The 27,315-nt window shown below is 37.3% G+C and overlaps 1 long non-coding RNA gene across 1 annotated transcript; it reads right to left on the reverse strand.

Annotated features, from left to right (window-relative positions):
* Positions 1-100: 100 nt before the first annotated feature.
* Positions 101-17,379, reverse strand: LOC125778676 (uncharacterized). The gene is made up of 2 exons (XR_007422857.1): positions 15,896-17,379; positions 101-986 (listed from the first exon to the last, which is right to left on the reverse strand). It is a non-coding gene; the product is annotated as an uncharacterized LOC125778676 (long non-coding RNA).
* Positions 17,380-27,315: the final 9,936 nt, after the last annotated feature.

Consider the following 27,315-nt stretch of genomic DNA (forward strand, 5'->3'; position numbering starts at 1 on the left):
AATAGCAATCATGTCAACAGTAATTATAATATTACAGCAGAAAATAGTTTAAGGAAGGAAGTCATAGAAAATAATATTTTTTAATATTATAATATTATATTAAACGATAAACATAACATTTTATGACTTAAAGGAAAGGCGCCACCATAATAAATACTAGAGCTGACTACAGGCTCGGCTTAGCGAGCGTTCATCAGCGCCAAACAAAAGCTTTAGCGACTTTATGCGTATGAAACGTGTACGGCATAAATATTTTTTAATTAAAAAAATATTTTTTAGTTTATTATGATTTTCTACGATTTTTAAATATTGAATAGTTGCTTTAAAAAAAGTTATCAATTGAAAAATCTCATGAGAAGGTTATAAATATATTCAATAATTTCCAATTGTGCAATTGGCCATCAAATAGAGATCGAACGATCCCAAAAGGTTTAAACTCAACGCTTACCAAGTAGAAAGCGCTAAGTTGAAATAACTGCTTTACGTCAGCTTTTCGTTTTAACTCTTCAAAGAATATATTAAAACAAACGCGATTGTAGCATCAACGGTTGAAATTAAAAGTTAAGTTTAAATAATTATTTTCGACAAAAAACTTAGTTTTGCAAAATATAATTAAAGGATATTTTATATAATTACTAAAAAATAAAAATAAATGAATTTTAAATCATTTGTAACGGTAGTCCGAGTGCCATACCCAATTTTACATTTTTTTCAGTTCAAATGAAGCACGGTGCGAGCAAGTGCTTATGGTTTACTACCAGTTGTCTGTCAGTAACTGACAACTTACAAATGACAACTGACAATAAACAGCTGACAACTTACAGCTGACAACTGACAAGTGACAGCTGACAAACAAGCTATGACTTTTGGGTGTATATTCCAAGTGAAATCGCAGTTCTTTACAATACTTTCTGCACATCTAATATAGATTTTAGGCAATACTGGTTTGAGCGTTCCTTCAAAACTTCAGCCTTCAAATGGATCCACTGAAAAGAAAAAAATTAAATGAGTTAAAAAAATAAAACAATATAAGTATATTGGATAAAATATAACGACTGTATAATGGACTTAAATATATTTTAAGCATGAAAACACCTTAGCTTCGGCTATAATAGCCATCACAAGTCCAAGTTTTCTACAAAAACTCGATTTTGGTCGACCAGTTTGTATGGCAGCGAGTAGGAGTCCGATCGGAACAAATTCTATGGAGATTATACTGCTAACTTAGAAAATAATTTATGCAAAATTTCGTGAAAATATCTCGACAAATAAAAAATTTTTCCGTACAAGGACTTGAATTTTATCGGTCAGTTTGTATGGCACCTACAAGGTATAGGTGTCCGATCTGAACAATTTCTTCGGAGATTGTATTTGGAGAATAATCTGTGTAAAATTTCTTGCAGTTATCTAATGGAATAAAAAAGTTTCCCATACAAGATTTCCCAATCCTTAGATAGTAGCGAATCGAACGAACAACAATTATAAGTTTCAAAGGCTGGCATAATCATTTTGAGAGAAACTAGAAAGCAATTCAGGTACCTACGTTCACTCTTGTATAAAATTTAACTGTACAGCTTTTTCGAAGCTTTTCGATGCAAAAGGTTACCAAAAGTAGAATTTTTTACCAGAGCAACTTTTGAATCTGGCCACTTAAATTTCAACAGCTTAAATTGCAACCGCTGAGCTCCCTATAAAATTCAAGTCTGTACAACTGTCCAACAATTTAGCCACTACAAGCATTACAACAACCACATTAACACAATTGTGGTCAAAAAGTGTCGAGCATACAAAAAGCAAGCGAAGCAGCGGAAGTTGTCAAATGTGGCAGCAAGAAATTTGTGTGAGAAATACGGTAGCCAGTAGGTACATCAAAGTTTTCTGACTTCTGACCGCAATTCGACGGCCTCGCTCACTGTAATGACACTCAGTGGCTAGTCATTAATTTGTTCCAAAAATTATTTTGCTTCTGCAGAAATAAGGCAACACTATCACTACGAATCTTTATGATGTGCTATAGCTTGCTATGTACTGCTTAGTGGTTTTACAAAAAAGAGAAATAAAAGCATGTAATTAAACAGTTTTGTGCCTACTTTTACTGCCTTTTAGACATTCCGCGTTTCAGTGACTGAAAACTAATCTACTGGGAGTTCTGTGTGCTCATAAATGAGCCGTAACTTGCCAACAGGGGCAGTCGTGGCCTTTATGACTTTGTTATTTTAGGTATAAAAGAGTTTTTGACGCTTTCAAAATAAAAATAAATAGTAGAAAGATAGCAACGCCAGATAAGTGAGCACTGTAATATGATTTTTGATTAGTGAAAGCACAATCGGTTACCAAATCACTCGCTAGCGTTTGTGACACAATGATTTCTGACTACCAGAATGTCATGAAACGTATTATTGCTGGCGATAAGTCTGAGATCTATGCTTATGACACGAGAAAAAATGATCAATCGACCGAATATCGTGACGAAGGTGAGCCGAAGCCGAAAATAGCCACGATGCAGGTCAATAATGAAGGTTATGTTGACAGTTTTCTTCTATTATCGAGGTGGGGTGTACTCCGAATATGTTCCAATCGGCCAAACTGTCAAGAAGTAATGCTATTTGAGTGTTATGCGTCGTTTGCTCGAAGTTATTCGTTATTACTTTAGGAAGAATGACATAGATTTTGAAGAATAATTTAAGAGCTTGAAAATTACGAACAAAGTCTTACTATTTTTGGCCCATACATAAAAAACACAGCCATTTAAAATCGTTTCCCATTTTTTGTTTCAACTAATAGCCTTGCCATGTCAACTCGCTTTAAGAATAAAGCCTGTTTAATTTATTTTATTTTCATAATATTTTTAACGGCAATTTTTCTTAAAAGCAAACGCCAGTTAACCCGCCGAAGCATTCTAAGTAATCCCCATACGCGCGCAAAAGAAATCCTTTAAAAATATCATTAAATAAATCTACATACACGCTTAATTGAGTGTGCCGCACATGCGTACACACACATGTACACACGGAGCACAATAAAGTAGACCACAAAAAATTGCAACAAAAAGAGCGCAGTGACAACTCAATAAGTTGAAATTAATACCAGCAACATAGCCTTGCACTCGAAAGGATCAGCGAAAGGACAATAGGACGAAAAAGTAGAAAAAGCAAAGACAACAACAATAACAAACGAGAACGCATGCATACTTGCAACAAGCAGGCTGCTGCACATGTGTGCGGTAACTGTTTAATTGCGATTGTCCAGCGCTGCCGTTTGTCCATCTCTGTGTCCCTCCAGCTGTCTATGCAACGCTCGCACTGTAGCTGTGTGTATGTTTGTATGTATGTGTTTGGGCAGCGACCTGCAATTAACCCATGAATGTGCGTCTATAATGCAATTAAAGGAGTTGGAGGCATACACACATACATATATAAACAGTGATATATGTGTGTGTATGTGTGCAAGGGGCATGCGTGTCACACAGGTCGCCGCTATCGCGTTTTCACGCTCAATTATTATTAAATATTTTAAGTTTCGCATTTACATAATGAGCACGATTTCACGCGTCGCGCAAATGCCGTCGGTGCCTGCGCCGCCTTGCATGTGTGCGTGGCATCGTAAAGCATGCTTAATTGGCGCACTGCAGCAGCGCCAGCTCACCGGTGCTCGTCCCTAATGGGATTGCAATTATTTGTCGATAAAATGGAATTATATCGCATTTTTGCAATATTTGCCGTTTACACTTAATATGCTCACACTCACCGCTGTTTGTTTTATTTTCAATTTTTTTTTTTTATTTGTTGCATTTCATATTTTTTCCCTTTGCTTTGGTTTAATGAGCAGCGATAAAGGCATACACTTAATTTTTTAATTATTCGGCATTAAAAATGTATTAATAATGTTTGCTTTAATGATTGTGTATGCTTTTTTCCCGTTATTTATTTGATTATGTGTTAATGACTAAATTTGTATGCGAAATGCAGTAGGCGATTAAGTGGCCTGTAGGAAATTTTTGCTGCTCACCAAAATAAAAAAAAAATGTTCACTTATGGAAATATATGTAAATAGTAGTAGGTGAGGTGCCCTATAGGAAACTTTTGAGTGTGAAGAAAAAATAAAAAAATTTCACTTATAAAAAATGTATGAAAATAGTAGATGAGGTGCCCTGTAGGAAATTTTTGCAGCTCAAAAAAATGTTTTAAAAATTTAATTTATAAAAAGTTCACTAAAATAGTAGGTGAGGCGCTGAATTAACAGTTTCGGTAACAAATTGATTTTTTAAAGTAGATGCCCCACTAAGTTCTCGCTATTTTTAATGAAAGTGCACTTTTATTGTTAGGGAATAGAAACAAATGGCCTATTGGAAGTATTGCCCATTACTAGTCACAACTTTTTCAATGTTTCAGGTAAATTTCAAATACCATTACGGTAAAACTTTTAATCTTGTGATGCTATCCAAAAAATAAGGCATTTTTCGAAGTCGCCTTTTGAGTGAAACTGCTTTTGAGCCAACCATATCCCATTGAGTGGAACGAATAATAATCAGACAGTCCAATATCTGGCGAATCTAGTTTGAGCCGGTGTGGCAACGTGAGGCCGGGTATTGTCATGCAGCAGTATTCCTTTTCCCTGCCTCTACTGCTATTGAGGCCTTGAGGCCAAGAACAAATGATAAACGGACAGCGTAATAACTCGGGAATCCAGCGGATAGTGTAGGACAAGAAGTAAAATAACCTTTTTATGGCTCTCCTGGTATTGAGCTCATAAGGAACCCAAGTTCATTGTTTCTGAATCCTTCCCAGCGCATTTAGTCGCTTTGAAATGGCTTCGCGGGTGACTCCCAATACTGCAATAAGCTCTTCCTCCATTTGATACACAACTAGCGTGGCCTCGCAACAGATAGAGGCAACAGGCGATGTTTTATGCTCTCAGCCCAGACCGATCACGGTTGTAGAGCCAGAGACGAAGCAGTAATCGTGTCGCAACTTAAAATTATTTCACAAGACCTCAAGACAACTTCTTGTCGAGAAATGAACTTTAAGTGGAAAAAACTCGGCATACATACATATGTATTTCTGTATTTTTATTTTTACCCCGAAGTTGGCCATATAGTTTCTAACACACAGACGGAAGCTCCGTCAATTGTTGATATATCAATCTAAAATTTGAAACACATCTTTTACTTCCCAAGAAGTGGCTCATTTGTCAAAACTGTCATTATCGGTTCACTATAGCATATAGCTGCCATACAAACTGAATGATCGAAGTTAGGTACAGTATGGCAAACTTTGTTCTTTGGAAACATATCTTCACGAAATTTGGCGTGAATTATTTTCTAAAGCAGCGACATAATATCCATAGAAATTGTTCAGATCAGACTACTATAGCATATAGCTTCCGTACAAAGTGAACCATCAAGCTCAAGTTCTTATATGAAAAACTTTTTTATTTGAAGAGATATCTTCACGAAATTTTGGATGCATTATTTTACCAAGTAACAGTACAATTTCCTTTAAAAGTTTTCAAATCGGACTACCATAACATATAGCTGCCATACAAACTGATTGATCAAAATTTAGATCTTCTATGAACGCTTCCTAGTGAGGGGTATTATAGCTTCAGTACAACCTTACTAAACGTTTTCTTTTGTTTTGTCTTATTTTCTCTACACATCAAATAATATTTAAGATTATAGCTGTCTTCTTCTACAATCATAAATATTTCGAACTACTTAAGCACTCCATAGTAGACATTTTTATTACTTCAAATTACGCGCTCGTAACTACTCAAATGATAAATTATTCTTAAAAATGCTCCCTCCAACTTACGACAGCAACTTCAGGAAAACCTCTCTCACATTCCTCCTCTGACTACCTCTCTCCCACTTTGAAGCATGCATGCGCTTACTTTAAGGATGCAACCAACCTTTGACTGCCACATTCTAATAAATAAAAAAATTTCAAAATAATTCAAAAAACTCTGTGTGAATGCTCCTGCTTACTCAGTACGAGCATGTCTGATGATTTCACTTTTTTCACGCTTGCTCGAGGAGAAAATAAATTTAAATAAAATAGCTAAGGCAGATAATGAGATGCTCGAGTAAGCGGCGAGGCAGAAGTAAAAAAACCGTTAGCAATTGGCGAAGAAATGCACAAAAATTTATTTGTGCCACACACACACCCACACATACTCAGTTGCACACATGCAAATTGCCAACTGTTAACTCACTTGCAGATATCCTTCAAAAATTCAAATGAAAGCGCTGCGAGTGCGCGCCGACTAGTTGCTTGTTGAGGCGCTGCTTTGAATCGCCGCTGCTTAGCTACGCGGCCGCTTGGCACTTTGCCATGCCTTTTGCCTATTTCCTCTGATACAAAGCGAATTTTTTCCGCATTCATTGAATACACTTATATTCTTTGCACATAAATTTAGCTCTACTCTGCGGCTGTGAAGCAGGTCGCTGCAGTTAACACTCCTCGCACCACCTTTCAGCCCCTACTTGCCGCTAAACTAACGAAAGCTACCTGCCAGCAGCTTACTCCACTTGCAACCCTGCCTTAGCTTGCCTGCCAGCTTCACGCCTTCGCTTTTTCTTGTTGTTGCACAACGCTCCGCCCCAGGCTTATTATGAGTTTTTAGCTTCCCTTTGGGAATTTTTCAATTTTTAAGCCGGAAATCTACTTTCAATTGTTTGCCTACGCCGCTGCTTGCCGGGCTCCAAGACTCCTTGGCTCCAAGACTGCGTTTGTGCCACTCCTGCTCCCAATCGGTCAGGTGTGCTGCTGCTGTCGCTGTGTATGTGTGCGCGCGTAGGTGTTGCTCATTTTTCTACTCGCAACTGCGCTCGTTGCCGCCTACAGCCTTCTGAAGTGTAAATATTTTCACAGAAGGTGTAAATAAAATCTTGTAGATTGCGCTGCGCTGCCGTGCGTTGGCTCAGCTGTGGGCTTCGTTTGCAAGGCGCGCGCATTTGTTGGCCTAGCGTTCGGGGAGTTTAACGGTGCAAATGTTTCAATTTCTCAAATGAAGTTGCTCGCTTCGTTTTGCTGCTTCTTTTGCTGCTGCCTTTTCATTTCTTTACTTAAATTACATTTCATATATATTTATTTATTTTGTTTGCTCAATCGCTTTATTTCTTGATATCTTTGCAAATTTTTTTATCCCTTCAGCTTGCCGCATGGCTTCTTGAGCGCTTACAATACTCGCCACTTCGCTTTACTGCTGTCTCGCCTGCTTCCTCTGTCCTCGGCCGACTTGCCACCGTCTCTTAGCTTTTGTAAACAAATTAAATTTTATTAATGCGCAAGGATAAACACTTCAATGCTTAAGCAGCGGCATGGCGGTGTACATCCATCTTTATATATATCTATATCCGCTCCTCAACCCCACCACAAGATAGAAGAAGTGCTATTGTTATCCTTCCACAATCTTATTGGTTGATATTTAATAATAAGCACATAAAGCAAGCAAAGCAGTTGAATGGTCCGAAGGATAGCGCTCAAATGAAATTTGAAGAGTTCTCATTCTTTGCAATTATTAAAGCGCACAAATGAGCTTGGCAGATGTGGGGATTGGATGGAGTTTCAATTGAAAGGGTATGGCTTCCTTTCTTTCCCCAACTTCGAATGTGGTTGTATCAAATTACTTTGGAAAATGAGTGCCAGTATTCTTTTATTTATTTCTAAATGGATTCGAACAGGTTTCCGGGCCAAACTTAATCAGAAATTTCTTTTTTCTAATACAGAAATCTTTGGAGTTCCGAGACCTAACTTTTACCAAAAGTTTCTTAGATATCATTCAATCCAAGACGTTAACCACTCAAGGTTTTTAAAATTATTGTAAGGCATGTTGGGATTTGAAAGCCTTTTCTCATAGTTATCCGTATAGACAATATATTGGTTTTTCAATATTGACCACGTTTTCGGTTGTTAGCCGTACACCATTATTGGCAATCTCATCCACTATTTCATTGCCCTCAATGCCTTTGTGGCCTGGCACCCAGTGGATGCTGCCCTACTTTTCAAACTCCTGACCGATATGCGATGCGAAGTTACTGTCTTGATTGCTGCTTGGCTGGTTACGTAGATGTTGACTCTGAAATTGCCTGCAGGTGCATTAGAGGCCAGCTCCGCGGCTTTCGCTATTGCAAAGACCTCAGCTTGAAATATACTGCAGTGGCCCGGCGACTTAAAAGGTTGCCTTATGCCTAACTCTGTACAGTATATTCCCGCTCCATCGTAACATCGCGTAGCTAACATACCTTTACACCAGCCATATTTTTCTATGTTTACTTTGAACCTTTTCTCCCAGTTGAAAAGTGGAATCTTGTAGTTGGTGTTTGCCCAACCGCCACTACCCACTGAGGTATGTCGGAAGGTTCTATATGTAAATTCTCCTGCAGCCATCAAGTTGGGAATAGTCACGTATTTGTCTGTCTTCGTACACTCGGGCGTCGTGTGAACTCAGTTGAAGCCTTCTGACCCAGATTGGAACGTTAAGAGTCCATTGAACTGGCTCTCAGCACGGACTCACGTTGCCGCGATGATAGGTCTCCTCACTGGACACTGTCCCTTTGGCACTCACGGCGTGGGGTTAAAGATTTCGGAGAACGCAACTTGTCAAAGTTGCAGGAAGACAGATAAGAAGGACAATACAAAACGCTTTCTTCCTCACTGTCCAGCCTTCACCAAACTAAGGTTGAGTCGTCCGGAATGTTCTATGAACGCGGCGAATAGGCTGTAGTGGATATTAGCCGACTCAGTAGATCTGTAACTGGCTCTGGGCCCTTCGGAGATAGGCGACGATTTTTTTAAGCGTATTTTGAAGTTCTAAATATCACAACGGATAGGCTTTTTTAGCTTACCATGTGGGATTATTCTTAGCCTTACGAAGAATCAGTCTGTTTACCTAACCTAGAGAAAATCTGTCTTGAAGATTAAAGATTTGGAAGCTTCACAATAATTTCGACAGACGTAAAGCCTCGAAGAGTCAAGCCAAGATGATAAAAGCAGAGTTCCCTTGCTAGTTTGAGAACAGTTTACGCTTAAGTGTATACTTCGATGGTTCCGCAAATCTTAAGAACCCTAGAATTTGAGGCAGTTATGACAGAAATCTTTACTTTATAGCTTACAATGAATGATTTGGTTCTAAGATCCTCCTTTCATTTGAAAATACTCTTCGGGTTCTATGGTGGAAAGAAGCTATATAGCTTTTCTTGAAAAGACCTGACAAATTTTAGGTCTTTTTCGAAACAATTAATGAATTCTCCGATTATCTTTTCATACAACCTTTTCATTCTGTTCTAAACCCAATGTTGGACATTTTGTCTAAGCGAGACTTTAAATTCAAAATCAATGAAAATTTAAGTCTCCCCGAAGATTCTGATAGATAAGTATCTACCTTTTCATGACTGTTCAAAACCCAAACTTAGACATTTTTTCTTGTCGAAATTTCACCTCACAGGTAAAAAAGCAATAGCCTCACGAACTCAATACATTTCATCGCGACATTTTCTCTAATGATATCAATTACATAAATATATGTATAACCAAAATTGTCAAAGAATATCTGGCGTCCAGCAACAACAACATTTCGTAGTAGTTAAACGAGTATAACTCACTTAAAATAGAACGTCTTAATAGTAAACTTCGGCGTAAGTAAATTACATTAAACCGAATTACATTAAAAACTTAAAATATTTGCATTACACTTGACTTCAGTCGCGCAGTTCGTCGCTTAAAACTGAATTCGGCGTAAGAACGCGCGCTCCAAAGTGCACGGGTTAGCGAGTGCGAGCGCAAACTAGTTGGTAATACTGAAGCGTAGAGTTAAGTCAACGGCTGAACTTAAGAAGTAGAAAAACACTCAGCCGCTAACCTTTAAGTGTTGGCAACTTTAATGGCAAGGCGGCTCAACAAAATGTTGTTTTCCATTAGCAATTTCGAAGTACTAAAAAGGGGGGAGCAGGCAGTGTAGACACTAAGTGCCTCAAAGCCGCTTGTGTGTTGAGTTTGAGTGTCAGCAGTTAGCTTATTGCACTCGTCAAAAATTCTTACCCACAACAGTCGCAATATAATTTTCCTGAAGATACTGCTTCCCCACCAACCCTCCTTAGCACTTCCTTCGTTGATTTGTAGATTGTAAATTTGCTGGTTTGTTTGTCGATTGTCTGTGATTTTCTCGCTGAAATTTTCTTGCAATTTTTAATATACATAATTTCATTAAATAAATGCCTTTCTGTCTTTGCGCAGCCGAGTCCGTGTCCTTTTACTTACATTTCAATTGCGCTGCGCTGTTTCTTGCGCGTGTCTATGGGCATTTTGGCCTTTTAGTCAAATTAACATAATTTATAAGCAGATTTTGTAGTTGAGTTCATTCTGTTTATTTCATAGAATCTTATTGTTTTTCCTGAAGAGATGCCTTTCTACAACTTATTCTTAATTTGCTGTTTTTGTTCGTGTTGTTTAAATGTTATTCAAATCAGCCTAAGTAAAGCAATTAAGGAGTTGTGAAGTTTTAGACTCTAAAAAAAAAAACTCAAATAAAGAGAATAGTGTTATCACAGAGACTGGAAATGCATCACTCGTTCATTTAAAGTTAACTTTACCGGGCAAAATTGAATTTGAAAACATTTAAGAGTAACTTTTAAAACCAAAGTACTATCTGATGGAGATCTCACGAACCGAACTAAAGACTACCACAACGTGACTATCAGGAAGCTGAAAATTATTAAAAAATCGTACTGTAGTAAAAACAATCCAAAGCATCCTCAAAAGCTCTCACAAACCCAAATAAAGTCCAATACAAACAGCTTCTGGACTATCAGAGAATACCTGTATACATACACCAAACTAATATTTCAATGGGAAAGCCTTGCATTGTATATACGACGACTTGGACATCATCATGGCAAGCAAAATCAAAATACAATGGAACGATATATAATACCTGGAAACAAAGCTGTCACGTGTACAACTGTAGACCAAACATATACAAAATTCCTATTGACACTCGGTAAAAGGAACTGTAAGAAATTTATCGGAATATCCACTAGTCACAGTCTGGTGGCATTACACGCCTACAGAATGAGGCTGACAGATCGAGAAGACTTCAGAAAATGTCAAGAGCAAGGCACCAGAGGAACAATGAACCATTTTAGTGCACCTGTACCGCATTGATAAGGCTGCACTTTAAGCATTTAGTTGTGAGACACTGGAAAGGGTATCGTGAGTAAGCTCACAGATTCTGTTTTTTCATAGGGACGCAACAAAAGTAGACCGATAGGGACAGCAAACGGCGTCATATTTTTCCCACTCTTTTGAACTTTTTCTTGAGTAAGGTTTAGAAAAATATACGATCCAACAACGAGTCGAAATCATTAAAATTTACTACCGAAATTCGGCCTCAAATTTAAAAGAGCTACGTCAAATCAACAATTGAACGTCTAGAGGAAAAATTTGAATGCACAGGCACAGTAGAAAATACAAAACATAGCTCCATTATTTCGGTCCGAAGTCCAATCGACAGTCATCCAAGTGGACTGTACGAGTACATGATGAACCCGCTACAAAGCGTAGAAAGACGAAACATTAGTCTTGCAAGATTATTGTGTCTGCAATTTGGGACGCGCTGAGTATAATTTTCAGTAACGACCTTTAAAAAATCGACCTTAAAATGGGGAGGACCATTAACCGCGCCTGCTATATTGGTGTTATAGAGCCGTTTCAAGGACGTAATCGCCCAAAAACAGTCGCATTGGTTTACCAAGGCAATGCACCGCGACACAGGTCAGTGATGAAGATGGCAAAAATGCATGAGAGGGCTTCGAATCAACCTCTGTATTCTCCCCCCCCCCTAGTGGCCCCTAGCCACTATTTTCTAGAACTATTATGAACTTCATTTGGATTTCAGTTTATGTGGCAGTCACATGCTATCGAGTTCCGATAACGACGATTCGGACAAATGAGCAGTTTCTTGAGTGGAAAAAGACGTCCGCAGATTTTCAGGCTGATATCTCATAAACTGATGGAATACATCGCTTATATATAGAAATACGGCCGGATAAATTAACTAGCCTAATCCACTCAGCTCGTCCCCTGATCATTTATATTTATAATTTTTAGAGTCTCCGACTAGTTATTACAAATTTCTTGGCGTCTATACTACACCCTGTCCTAGGTTTCAAAAAAATTCACTTCGAATGATCGCTTCTTGGTGACTCACCAACGACAGCTAGCCACAAGTCCGCTTCTAAATTGCCAATTTTGAACGCAAATTGTCTGAGAATTTCGATTAAAGAACGATTTATGCCCAATACGAAAATAATGCTAAATAGTTTACAAAAATACCAGCGTACGCGAACTGAAAAAGAATTATAGCAATCCCACGTCTTTATCTGCCTACTTAGCTGCGAGGAAGCGAAAGTAACAAGGGAGCTAGAAAGAGCGAGGGAGAGTGAAGCGGCACAGTGATAGAAGCAGCGACAGCATAGATAATGAGAAAACCCGGATGATGTTGAGTGAAAACTATCCCAGAATATTAACTAGATGTGAAGGAAGGAAAAAAAGGTGTAAATTTTACAAACAGTTAAGAATTAGAAAAAAAGGTGAAGGCAATGTTGGGGAATAATTTGGAAAAAAAGTGTAATAAAAACACGCGAAATTGTCAATGTGTTAGAAAAATTAAAAACTCATGCGCATAAAGATAATTATAAGTGGCTGTGTGTGTGTTTGCGTATGTATGTGTCTTCAGGAGTGCCTTTATGCGTGCCTTTATGTGTTTCTGTGTTTTTATGTGTGTGTGTGTCTTTAATAAGTATGTTGTGTGCGCGCCGTACATAAATTGGTTAAGATGTGTTACAGCGCGATCAGCGCATGAAAAATGAACTGAGAAAGGGTAGCTGATAATAAAAGTAAATAATAAAGATGGTTACCGGGCGATAGAAAGTTCAACGGAAGCGTGATATGACTTTTTAAAGGCGGCAACAACAAAATGCAATGAACTATATACACTTTTTTGTATATGTATGTATAGTATAAAGGTTTGTAAGCGCTATTATGTATGCAGATCTGCGTTGTCACGTGATTTGCCATGCCACAGCGGTTTTTCGGCATAACAAAATTTGATTTGTGTCTAGGAAAACGACAGACAAGCGCGAGTCTCGAACGCTATGCAGCGCTATATGCGCATACACATATGTAACTATGTAGTTATGTGTGTTTATGTGTAGATATGTATGTATATATGTTTATATGTGTGTTCAGCCAACACTGATATGAAAGTCGGATAACAAAAAGACCGGATGACTGTCACTTTTTCCAGTAAACTATTTAACAGCCCAACCAAGCGTACTTAAGTGCCACTGTATACAACGAGTGCATGTGGACATACTTATGTACATATTTGTACTTACGAGTATATGTATTTGGATATGTGTTCTTGTACTCTTACACTGTCCCACCGCAACCTTTTGCTCACTGTCAATGACCTCTACACTCCATTAGGTTTTGTATACCATTGCTGTGCCGTGAAACAACTCAATTTTGAATGACATTAATCATTAGCATTTCTTTTCGTCACTTGTCTACATTTCTACATACGAGACTACATACGACATAAGAGTACTTTTCACACTCGGCTTCACAGCACTACCAAGTGTCGCACAATTAGCGCAATGTGGCACATGTTGCTTCACTGCTTCATATATAATATACTACATAGCGACTACATACAATATATACAGTATATACTTGCACGATCTACCACACCCTGTGTATGTGTATTCGTGCCACAAATTTCGAAACCCGCTTACTTCTTCTTCTTCTTTTTTATTGGCGTAGACACCGCTTACAACAATTGTAGAATATTTAATTTCGTTTCAATTAAACTTTTGTTGTATTTAACTGCAAATTTCGTTGAAAATTTGTTCTATTATGTTCATTCTTTATTTATTTTTATTGCAGCTCAGACAATGTTTCATGCAAATAAGCACGTGAAATGCTCGATAAAACCTTTTGTTTTAATTTCCTGTACTGCTTATTGTTCCAAAGCGTTTTTTATACACCATTTATCGTCATTCTTACCTTACCTTAGCTAAAACCTTACAAAATACCCCAACTTTTGCGACTATTTTGCGAGTTGCCTTTTTTTTACAATTTTATGGAATTTTTGGTCACAGTGTGTTACACAATTAGTGCGATAAGGTATAAGTTTAACAGTTACTTGCAGAACCGAGCATAAATTTAGTTTATACATAAATATAAATATAATAACTTTGAACCTTATAAACCTATATCAACTTGTATTCCTTCTTTTATAGGAATCATACTAATAACCGACTTGAGTGAGGTTATATATGTATGTATATATACCACAAAATATACATATGCACATATATAAAATTTTAGTTAGGATATTATATATCATACATGGAAGCTAAACTATCCAATATTCAATAATCTGAGATGAAAATAAACTCAGAAATATTGGTTTCCAGTACGAAAGTGCTTTTCGAATAGCTCAAATCATAATTAACGAAAAGTATAACCAATAACTAACCCACAACAAAATCAAAATAATTTTTCTCATACTTTTGGAATATGATGCTCTAAATCACCATAACTATCAACGAAGAAATACTTCCAAAATCTAAAAAAAAAACTTCATAACCTAAAAATATAAAGATACCAAGGCATTTTCCCACATACTCATTCAAATCTCCATCCAAAGAGAACATAAAGCGTATATGGTATATGCGAATAATATTGACGCTTGGTTTCTAAAAGTAAGCTTCTAAAGATAAACTGCGAAAATTCTTTTAAATTCCTGTCAAATAGATGAGAATGTATGATTTCAAAGTTTGTTCTAACCTCAAACTTATTAGTGGTATATATAAATACTCAGCAGACAGAACTGTAGTGAAGTGGATCCAAACCAAAGACAAAAGTCCAACGACAGAGTATGCAGTTATGTTAGATGAAAATTATCTCAAAGACATAAGTTTCTGGTTTCTGAATGATCGCAAACAAGTGCTTGTATGGAAAAATTTTTTATATAACACAGTAACTTCACGAAACTTGGCAAAAATTATTTTTCAAGACATTGCTACAATCTGTGTAGAAACGATTCAGATCGGACTACTATAGCATATAGCTGCCATATAAATTGTCTGACCAAACTTAAGTACTTGTATGGAAAACTTTCTTATTTATTAAGATATTTTCACGAAACTTTGCAAAAACTATTTTCTGAAGCTTGGATACAATCTGACGAGAAACTGTTTAGATCGGACTACGATAACATATAGCTGTCATACAAACTGACCCATCAAAATTGGAAAAGAGATACTTTTATACCCTTTTTGATATACAAAATGCAGCAAAATTATTGTTTTCGAACGATTATAACATATAAAATACAATTTGCAGTTAGTTCAGAAGTCATTTGACTTACAAAACCATTTTTTTAAATAGCAAACACCACGAATTTACATATGTATGTCGAAGGTGTACCTTCATAATTTTTTACACACCCATCATTCTAGTACTAATCGATTTGCTTAATCCACACTGATTCTTCGATTTATTGATTTCTTGCATTTTTTACAGTTATTTTAATTTCAAAAACCACTCAGCTTACAAAACTATTTCAAACTAAAAAATAGAAAAAATCGAAAAATTTTGGAATGTACTAAAAAACGCACACTTGCCTGCCATTTGCTAAACTAAAAATAAATGTTAAGCAAACATACACTAATCAATCATGACACTGTGTCACGACTTGATAGCGAGAGCATTTTTAGAAAAAATAAAGTGAAAAAACCTAACAAAAATAATAGTCAGCAAGCAAATACAAACAGTAGAGAGAAAATCTGAGGAAAATTCAATTTTTGTATTTTCAACAAAACACTTACCCGATACAGCAAAGCCGCGCCGCATCCCGCCAGCGTACGTGATACGTACGAATGTTTACCCAAACAAAACGCCAAGCCTTGCCACACAACACAACGCGTCACGCGCCTCTGTCTGCCCGGCCGCTGGCGTTGGTTTTGCCCCTTGACGACGCTGGGTAGCGCTCCACAGCGCACTGCTGCTAACCATTTAACTGATCGTGAGGCGCGGCGCACATGTGCCCATGTGTGTTTATGTGCGCGCCGAGTGTGTTTGTGTTTACGAATTCAACGGCTGAATGAATGCAAAAGTAGCGCTAGCGACTCGCTATTTGTATGGCACTGCTATTGTGTTGTTGTTGTTGTAAGTATTCATACATTTGACGCGATCACTGTTGAATTGCTAGCTTGTTGGCGCAGCTACTGGTGGTGTTGTTGCTATTGTTGTTGTTGTTGCTGGTGTTTTTGCTGCTATTGTTTGATTTTGTTGTTGTTGGTGTTTTTGTTGCAGCTATTGTTTGATGTTGTTGTTGTGGTGGTTGTTGCTGTTGTTGTTTCTCGTCTTGTTACGTTCAGTGTTCACGACTTATCAGCACCTGACCTTTCAACACTGCATAACAACAACTATGCGGTTTTTACTTTGCTGTTTTCGAAAAAACTGTCGACGTGCTATTGTTGTTGTAGAGTTTATTGTTGTTTTTTGCTTCATCATGAGGCAGTTCGCTGGCTTTTATAAATATTTACATGGCGCGGCATGAATAGCCAGTACGTTGGAGCGCGAGGAGCGCCAGTGATCCGACTAGGCTGAAGTTTCAAGAACAACTGACGTTTCGAGGCGTAAAAAGTCTGCATAAAAATTGTAGATTTTTAGAAATGCACATACAAATGCTTGTGCACACATATGTACATACATATATGCATATGTCTGTGTATGTGTTAACGTTAATGAGCATTACATAGAATGCGCTTATCGGCAGACAGACATAGCAAATATGTACATACATACATATTTACAAAACGAGCTCTGCAGTTATATATGTACATAAATATATAGTAATGTATGCAACATGTGCTCAGTGCAGCGCACAAATATTTAGCAGCAAAAAAAAAATAAATAATTTAGTTCAAATTTCTGTCGATCTCGCAGCGGCAAAGCTAATATTTGTGCGCGGCGCGAGTGTGAAAACATTGAAACTTGCCGCACGATCGTAATTTCTTGTGTACATGCCGTTCTATGAGCCTACACAAAAATGTCTACGCCATGCCTTTACGGTTGTATTTCGATAAGCTTGTAAATATTTGCACATGTTGCCTACGAATTCGGCGATAATAATGACACATGAATGAGAAACTTGATTGGAGCGGATATTTGTATGTAAAATATACGCCAATTGGCACATAACTACATTAGGCGTGTGCTTAAATAAAAGTGGAACTATTTGATATCATAATTATATCCTGAACAGAGTATATGAAGTGCACAATGGTTGGTAAAACCCAAAAGAAAACTTCGAAGACCCTATAAAGTATATATAAATATATAATAAATCAGCTGAGTCGAGCCACATTCATCTCTCCTGGTATATACGCCCTCAAAATGGAGCCCTTACATGGAAACCTTTTTTTATATGCCAAGATGGTTTCCTTATATGTTACATGCCTTATTGTCCGAAGTATCGCTACAATTTCGGAATATATTGCTCAGATCGGACCACTATAGCATAAAGCAGCCATACAAACTGATCGGTCAAGATCAAGTCAATGGAAAAATCAATTAAGCGTGGAAAACTTTTTTATTTACCAATAAATCTTTTCGAAATTAGTTCCAAACTAGTTGTAACTGATTACTGACGGCTAGAGACCCAACTTAAATCTGACGGCGTTGCAAAATGGGTTCCCATATATTTTTAAACAAGTATTCTGCACAAATTTCAGATTAAATTTTCAGTAAAAAGCTAATTTTTAAATGGTCACTGTTCTGGAACTAGTTTGCAACTTGTTCAAAAGTAACTACTCCATCCAAAAAACAACATTTTTCTTAATTTTAGAGCTAAGAATATTTTTCTTAATATTTGAAAAAAAAATAATGTTCTATTTTTCATATAATTTGAAACTAGTTCAAAAGTAACTACTCCAGCTGAAAAAAATTCTTTATTTTAGCGCTAAGAATTAAACTATCTTCTATTTTATGTTTAAATTTATGGTTCTCTTTTGAAACTAGTTTGCAACTAGTTCAAAAGTTACTACTCCAGCTGAAAACAAGATTTATTTTAATTTCAAAGCTAAAATTAAAGCTCTGTTTTGTTCTATGTTTAACCATAATGATTCCATATGGCCTCTGTTTTGGAATTGGTTTTTAGCTGGTTAAAATGTAACTGCTACAGCTGAAAAAATGTATATATTTCAATTTTAAAACTAAAAATAAAACTCTGTTCTGCTTTATGTTTAACCATATGGTTTCTCCTTTGGAACTAATTTGCAAGTAGTTCAAAGGTAAATACTACAAAAAAAAATCTACAAGTACTTAATTTTAGAGTTTAAAATAAAACACTATTTGTCTGGTCTATGTTCTATGTTCGACTATATGGTTTCTGCCTTGAAACTAGTTGAAATGTAACTAGTCCAGCTAGAAAAAAATAAATTTCCTAATTTTAAAGCTAAAAATAAAACTCTGATCTGTTCTATGTTGAACTATATGGTTTCTCTTATGGAACTAGTTTGCAACTAGTTGAAATGTAAGCACTCAGGCTAAAAAAAATCATTTTTCTTAATCTCTGAGCTAAAAATAAAAGTCTGTACTTTTCTTCGATTAATCATGTGGCTCCACATATAACAAAAGCTGCTTTAAAATTCTATTTATTCTCATATTTAAATCACATATAAAATGTGAACATCCCTAATGTGTGCATAAGCTCAATACACTGCATACATATGTATATGTACATTCATGCCAGCATTTTTATGAACATTATTTAACTCATATAGATATGTCTGTAAGTACTAGATATACATATGTACATATAAAAATATAGATATACATATGTATGTCCATACCAAACAAAATGTGCACTTGCACGTAGCGACACACAAACCAAACCAACAAGACAACTTTGTGCAATCGTGTAACAGATTTTTATATGCAATGTTTAATTCTATGAATAAGATTAATTGTATGTTGCATGCAATGCATGTTGTCATACATACAAACACACCCAAGCACAAAAAGTAGCTACATAAAGTGGCAATAGATAAGCATGTCATGCGGTCGGTACTCAAGTGACACACATAACAGCGCAATGATATACTCGTGTGACTGTGTACATATTTCTATATATAAATATGTCTATTAGATATAGATATGTAGATACTTATACATATATATATGTTTGTATATACTATATGTACATAAGTCTATAGCACAATTGCAGATAAAAGTGAGCTCATAAATTCCATATGAAATAGTTTAAGATTGCAGAAAATATTAAATAAGTCTGCATTTTAGACCAGTTAAAGGCCACTGGAATAGCTCTGAGTCAAATGCTTTGGTTGGAGATAGCGGTTTTTTAGAATTTTATAGACACTTGAATTGAGCTAGTAGAGGTTGGCATATAAATAAATGCATATAAATAATCAGAAGCCAGTAGATACTATAGTAACTAGAGTGACTCCAAGTCAAAGTCAGACAGCACCTACTCAGTAATGTAAAGGGTGATTTTTTAAGAGCTTGATAACTTTTAAAAAAAAAAAAAACGCATAAAATTTGCAAAATCTCATCGGTTCTTTATTTGAAACGTTAGATTGGTTCATGACATTTACTTTTTGAAGATAATTTCATTTAAATGTTGACCGCGGCTGCGTCTTAGGTGGTCCATTCGGAAAGTCCAATTTTGGGCAACTTTTTCGAGCATTTCGGCCGGAATAGCCCGAATTTCTTCGGAAATGTTGTCTTCCAAAGCTGGAATAGTTGCTGGCTTATTTCTGTAGACTTTAGACTTGACGTAGCCCCACAAAAAATAGTCTAAAGGCGTTAAATCGCATGATCTTGGTGGCCAACTTACGGGTCCATTTCTTGAGATGAATTGTTGTCCGAAGTTTTCCCTCAAAATGGCCATAGAATCGCGAGCTGTGTGGCATGTAGCGCCATCTTGTTGAAACCACATGTCAACCAAGTTCAGTTCTTCCATTTTTGGCAACAAAAAGTTTGTTAGCATCGAACGATAGCGATCGCCATTCACCGTAACGTTGCGTCCAACAGCATCTTTGAAAAAATACGATCCAATGATTCCACCAGCGTACAAACCACACCAAACAGTGCATTTTTCGGGATGCATGGGCAGTTCTTGAACGGCTTCTGGTTGCTCTTCACCCCAAATGCGGCAATTTTGCTTATTTACGTAGCCATTCAACCAGAAATGAGCCTCATCGCTGAACAAAACACGCGCGCGAAACACATTTCGAACCGAACACTGATTTTGGTAATAAAATTCAATGATTTGCAAGCGTTGCTCGTTAGTAAGTCTATTCATGATGAAATGTCAAAGCATACTGAGCATCTTTCTCTTTGACACCATGTCTGAAATCCCACGTGATCTGTCAAATACTAATGCATGAAAATCCTAACCTCAAAAAAATCACCCGTTATATCGGATGAAAATTATCTCAAAAACAAACATTTTCAGTACTAAAGTACTTTCCGAATAGCCCAAATGATAAGTGACGAATAGTATCAGTTTTAACTAACCTAAACCTAACCTAATCGCCATTGACTATTACGTTCTCACCGGCATCATTGTTGAAGAAATATAGACCGTTGATTCCACCGGCTCTCAAACCACTCCAAACCGTATTTTTTTCTGGCTAAAATAACAGCTCTTGAATCTCTTCAAGTTCCTCTTCGTCTCTAATCTGGCAATTGTGCTTGTTTCCATACCCATTGAGCCAGAATGGGCTTCATAGCTGACAAAAATTTGGCTCGAAAACGTTGGATCTTCTTAAAACTTTTCAAGAGGCCATAGAGGCCAAAAAATTGAAAAAAATACCTCTACTTTTATCACTCATTATTTAAGCACAATGTAACATATTCGCAAAATAACTGTTATTTTAATCAACACTGATTTCTTACGAATTTTCCAATACGAAAAAATTTATATTTTGCTAAACCTTAAACTTTACTCTAAGGACACAGAAGACTAGCATTGTATGCGAGCAATCAATTGACAATTGCTGTCCAATTAATTTTCCAAAGATTCGCAAAAATAGCAACAATGGCTGAACGTACATGCGAGCATTTCTGCATGTACTATATGTATGTAGATAGTATATCTGTGTTCGTACGTATGTATGTAACTGAAAGGGTATTTTGGAAAGCCATTCAAGTAATAGAAAACGACAACAATTTATTTATTGGCAACAATTCATGCGAAAAGGAATATTTCGAAAGCAATAAAAAAAGAAACCGAAAATAGAAAATAAGAAACATTTTGCAATTTATAACCCATACAAAGTAACTAACGGTTATACTCGTAGCAGTGGGTGCATGACAAGCAGAAAAGGGCAAGGTGCACGAAAAGGTTGACAGTCGCTTTGAATTTTGTCTAATTGACAGAAGACAAGCGAACACACACCAGCCGAGTGGACCAATGAAATGAATTGTCCATGCAGCTGGCCAAAATTCTATACAAAGTAGAGAATAGCAACAAATAAGCTCGTCAAACGAACAATGAAAACATGAAGTGAATGTGTGTGAAGAAGCTGTCAGACAAATATACTTAACAGGTCAAATGAAAAGTTTCCGGCCTGGCAATAAGATGGCGCAACTACAAAGTGATCTAATACAAGGTTCCCTACTTTTCCAAAGAAAAAACATAGAAACTTCAAATTTAATTGGAAGTGTTTATTGTTATTCCAAATAACATTCTTTAGCATTTATTTTATGAAGATTATCTCTTTCAAATGTTGGCCATGGCTACGTCTCAGATGATCCAGCCCTTCAGTGCAATTTTCGATGACTCATTCAAGTATTTCGACTGGTAACTGACGAATAACATGCGTGATGTTTCACTCCAAGGCTGGATCGAAGCAGCAGTGTCCGCAAAGGCTTTGGGTTTTACATGTTCCCACAGAAAAATGTCTAACGGTGTGATATCAGATGATCTTGGTGACCAATCGACTGGCCCAAAATGTGAAATTATCTGCTCACCGAAGTCCTCTCTTAATATAATAATTCCACTGATTGATGCGACGTGCGGTAAGTGGTGCCGTCTTGTTAGAACCAATTGTCACCAAGATCACGAGCGTCAATTTCAGGCATCCAATAGTCGGTTATCATAGCATCATTTTTGAAGAAATATGGACCGACGATGCCACCGGCCTACAAACTACAGCAAACTGTTGATTTTTCTGGATGAAATGGCAGCTCTTGAATCTGTTCAGGTTGCTCTTCCTCAAATACGGCAATTTTCTTGTTTATATACCTACTGAACTAGAAATAAGCCTCATCGCTGAATAAAATTTGGCTAGAAAAGTCGGATCAGCTTGAAACTTTTCAAGAGCCTATGCGATGTCACTTGAGAAGGTCGAGTGGCTTCAGTTCTTGTCTAAGCTGAAAGAAAATAAAGGCAAAAAATACATCAACTGATCTTCGCATAGCTTTGGCATCTACCATATTTTCCAGATCTGGCCCCCAGCGATTATTTTCTGTACTCAGATCTCAAAAGAACGCTCGCTGTAAGAAATTTTCGACGAATGAAAAGGTGATGGTCGAAACTGAGGCCTATTTTGAAGCAAAGGACAAATTGTACAACCAAAATGGTGTTGAAAAGTTGAATGAAAAACTATAATCAGTGTATCACCGTTGGAGGGAACTATTTTCAATGAAAAAACCAAAAAAAAATATGTCTTGCTATGGTTGGCCGGAGTCTTTTCAATTGACCTCTTGTACTTACATATATGAGCTTCTATGTTGTTATACTTGTGTGCTGCCAACAATTTTCCCAAAAAAATTCACTAATAAATTTAAATTTAGCAACTCCTACTGCATGTGTGAGTGTATATGTGCCTGGGCGTTTAACGAAGTGCTCCGTGGGTGTAATATTTATTTATTATCCTCAAGATACAATTTAAGATAAAATAGTTGTATTCAATTGTGTGCTGCAAGCGAAAGCAAATACCGGTGAATCGCAGCAGCAACTAACTTGGATGAAATGCGAAAATGTTTTATTGATTTTGAAATCGCAAGAAAATTGTTTGCAAATCCTGCACTGCAAAGACATTGCACACAATCGCACATTTCGGGTTTCAAAAGTTCATGAAAACTGACGAAACAACAAAAAGTAGCAAAAGTAGAAAACCGCCTGCACACGCCCGCAGCGAGCGACCCGCATGCAACATTTTATTTTCACTTTGCTAACTTTTGGCCTCCACCATTGAGGCGGTCCAATTTTGGTGAATACTTTTTTTCGAAAAAATATAAAAAATTGTTACTTTCATTCGACATTCCTTCGTCGCTACTTTTCGAATAACTGCATTCGTAGCTGTGTGCGCGCAAATGAAGTTGCCACATGCCACATATATGTAGCATACGTATAGTGCACAAAAGGCCAACGGCCATTTCAGCCCATTACACTCGCTATCTCGACAAATTCATTGTCCTGACGGCGCATGCCAAGCAACATATCCTTTCACATTTTACTTTTCAATATTGGTTCTTCATATCCGTATGTTCCTATAGCCACATATGTATGTAGTGTGTGTGAAATTTCTAATGTGTTCGTGGCAGCATCCGATATTCCATTTTTTCCTGCACGCTTTGCATTATATTTATTTGTGTTCTCTTTTTTTCAATAAGTTTTAGCTTTGCATTTACGTTGGGTTAAGTTGTAAATCTTGAAAAATTGCTATTCAATGCGAACATTCATCAATGGCTCGGCCGTTCATGGGACCATTGCGGCGCTGGAGCAAAATGGTGCACAGCGAGAAATATTTTGATTAGGGTTAGATTAAGAGGTCGATCCTTAGAGGGATCTCACTTGGACAGCTTATAACTACGATCCATACTGATATCTAAAAAACTCCATTATACTGTTTGTTACGACAATGTCTTTCGCCGAAGGTGAATCTATCGAGATTTTTCACCCTCAGTATTGCAAACGCTAGACAATAAAAGATAAAGTGCTTTATTAATTCCACCTCATCCTCCTCCATACACGGTCGTCGGTCAGCGCCTGCTAAGCGCACGCCAGCACGCCAGTCCAATAGAACGCAAGACGCGAACTCGGTCCTAATCCATCGTGAGCGGGTCAAGGCTGGCCTCTCTAGCTAGCTTATCGGCTTTGCAGTTGTTAACGATTCCCTTCTGACCCGACAGCCAAAGAAGTCTAAGGATAAAGTAGCTTAATTCTATGTATGTATTTGTAGTAAGGACAGACACTTCTTGACTAACTTTGAGCTCATAATTAATAAGCTCAACGGTAGTATTGTCGCTCTGTTGAATGCTACCTCCCTGAAAGAGTCTTCTATTCGTAGCACTACGTCTACCGCCACCTCGATAGCAGCATTTGCTGTCTGAAAACACTAAACTGAAGAAGAGCTCTTACAAAAAATTCTCCAAATTTCCAACTTTTCGTCCCAGCTTCGACCTATCCGTGAAAAAGTTCACTGCGCCACTGATGCAGCGACTTCTCTCCATCTCTCTCGTGAGTACACGAGTAAAGAGCCACCTCTGCTACACAATGATCCGAGTTTTCAGGAACGTTTTTGAAGAAAGAGAGAATTCCGACGTATTCTGTTCGGATCATTTCATATACCCAGCTTCCTTGACCTTTAGAACACACTTCGCAGTAATACACCTGCAGGCAATGTCCAAGGGTGCTATGTTCAAAGTAGCATTAAGTGCTATTGTTGGAGATGCTGATGAGATTCGCCGAATTCTGGCTTAGAATGAATATATTAATGATACTGATAAATAGAATAAACGTTACCTAGCCCACTAGGTGCCACTGCGTCATATGTTTTAGGAAAAATAACCAAAAAAAAAAAACATTTGACCCCAAAATTTCTCACCGTGCACGAATGCACTGTAAAATCGCGCCAACAATGCATTGTTGTGCGACATATTGCCAGCATTCCCAGGGATAACATACATAGTCAAATCTGTCCATTTAGCCAATAAATCCTTGAAGCAGCTTATTTTAGTCGTCTGCGCATAAATATTACACCACGACAAGGACCACCAAGTGGCCGGTGTGAGACCGCTCGCTCTTCAAGCGCATAGCCGAGCAGAGACAATTGGCTTTAGTAGTCATTGACGCGCGCTAAATAGAGCGGACTGGGCGCATGGCAGAGATATGTGTTATATATGTAGATATATCTACTCTTTTAGACATGTATATGTGTCTGTGCATATTTTTTATGCGACTCACTAGAATTTTTCGCCTTAGTGCTGCATATCTTACACATTCGGCTGCTACTATTTCACGCCAACCTTCGTTTTGCATTACTTAAAACATTCGTTTTTCACTTTGCCGGGATTGACTTAGTGGCCCGGGCTTTACTGTATTTCAGAGTGTATCTTTATACCATGAACGGGTTGTATCAAGTCTGTCACGGTGCTTGTAATACACAGAAGGGCAGGTCGGAACCCAGTAAAATGTATATTTAAGTGATCAGCATGATGAGCTGAGCCGATTTTGGCATGTTGATCTGGAATTGTGTAAACGTCTTTTTTTCTCGAAGAAGTTTTCCAGTTTTCAGTTTGAAATTGTGTACACGTCCTTTTCTCCCCAAGAAGCTGCTCATTTGTCGGAATCGTCAATTTCGGAACACTATAGCATATAGCTGTCATACAAGCTGGTCGATCGGAAATTAATGCTTGTATGGAAAACTTCTTTGTTTTACAAGATATCTTCACGAAAATTGACATGGAATATTATCTTATATATTTCTATAATTTTTGAAGAAATTTTTTAGATCAGACGAGTGGAACATATAGCTGCCATATAAACTGACCAATCCATATCAACTTTTTGTATGGAAAACTTTTTTATTTGATAAGATAACTTCACGAAATTACACATGGACTATTATATGTGGCAACGCTATAATCTTGCCAGAAATATTCTGGATCGGTTTACTATAGCATATAGCTGTCATACAAACTGATCGTTCAAAATAAAGTCCTTGTATGAAAAAGTTTTTTGTGTGATGAGATATCTTAACCAAATTTTGCACGTGGTTTTGCCCAAAGCATCACTATAATTTTCTTTTATATTTTTGTCATCGCATCACTATAGCATATAGCTGTCATACAAACTGAACGATTAAAATCAAGTTTTTGTATGAAAAAGTTTTTCGTTTGACAAGATATCTTCACAAAATTTTGTTTAAATAAATATCTCAGGCAACGCTATAGTCTCCGTGCATATTTTTTTGATCGGACTACTATAGCATATGGCTGCCATACAAACTGATCGTTCAAAATCAAATTGAAAGGTTTTAGTATTTTTTCTGCTATAGGAAATGCACCCAAGAAGGGTATTATAGCCTTCTCTGCAACCAAAATTAACATATTTTCTGTTTTTTGTATTTTTTTTCTTTGTTTTCTCTAAATATTTTCGCTTTGCCTTTGCTACTTTGAACTTCTTTAAGTTCGCAGGCGAGTTTCAGTATGCCGAGCTTAGTGTCTGCTTTCCGATATGTCAACTAGGACATCAAGCATTGCGTGCTTTTAGGCGACATGCTACGCGCATGCTAAACAAAGCCACATACATACACGCATTATAAGCAATGCGTGTGACCAAGCATTCCAACAAGATGCCATTGCTGCGCGCCATTTCCATTGTTCTTGGCTTCAAACAGCTCTATCAACATAAGTCTATGCTAGCCAGTGACATTTGCCTGTGCGTGTGTGTCACGTGTTAAATACACAACGAATAACTTGGGCAAATTCTTAAGCTGACATTGGATTTGGTTTCAGCTGCCCATTCAGTTTGAAGTGTTGTTCTGCGCTTGTTGGCATTGTCACTGAGAACACTGCCTGCATAGCGACAAACACACACTCATAGCAGTATATGCATACGCTTGCTTTTTGCTGCTGTTGTTGACATTTTTCCCAGCTATCCACAGTCCTCGTCCACCTCATCCACCTACTGCACTCATCCACACTTTATTTGCTATTTTTCTTGCTGTTAGTTTTCTCATTCTAAGCGCTTTTATTATGCCCCGCCACCAAAAAGCATATGCAAATTGTTTGAATTTCGCCTGACCAATGTGCCCCACCATCCCATGCCACTTAAGCATGCAATACTTGTGGGACAGCCAACTCACACACACGCCACCCACCAGCACCGGAAATGCAAGACAAGTGTGTTTGGTTGTCTGACTTCCGCGCTTGGTCCAAGCGTTCGAGGGATTTGTAGCGCTTGTTGTTCGCTCACACCAGCAATTTT

Source organism: Bactrocera dorsalis, chromosome 5 (assembly GCF_023373825.1).
Source record: "Bactrocera dorsalis isolate Fly_Bdor chromosome 5, ASM2337382v1, whole genome shotgun sequence".
Taxonomy (NCBI): domain Eukaryota; kingdom Metazoa; phylum Arthropoda; class Insecta; order Diptera; family Tephritidae; genus Bactrocera; species Bactrocera dorsalis.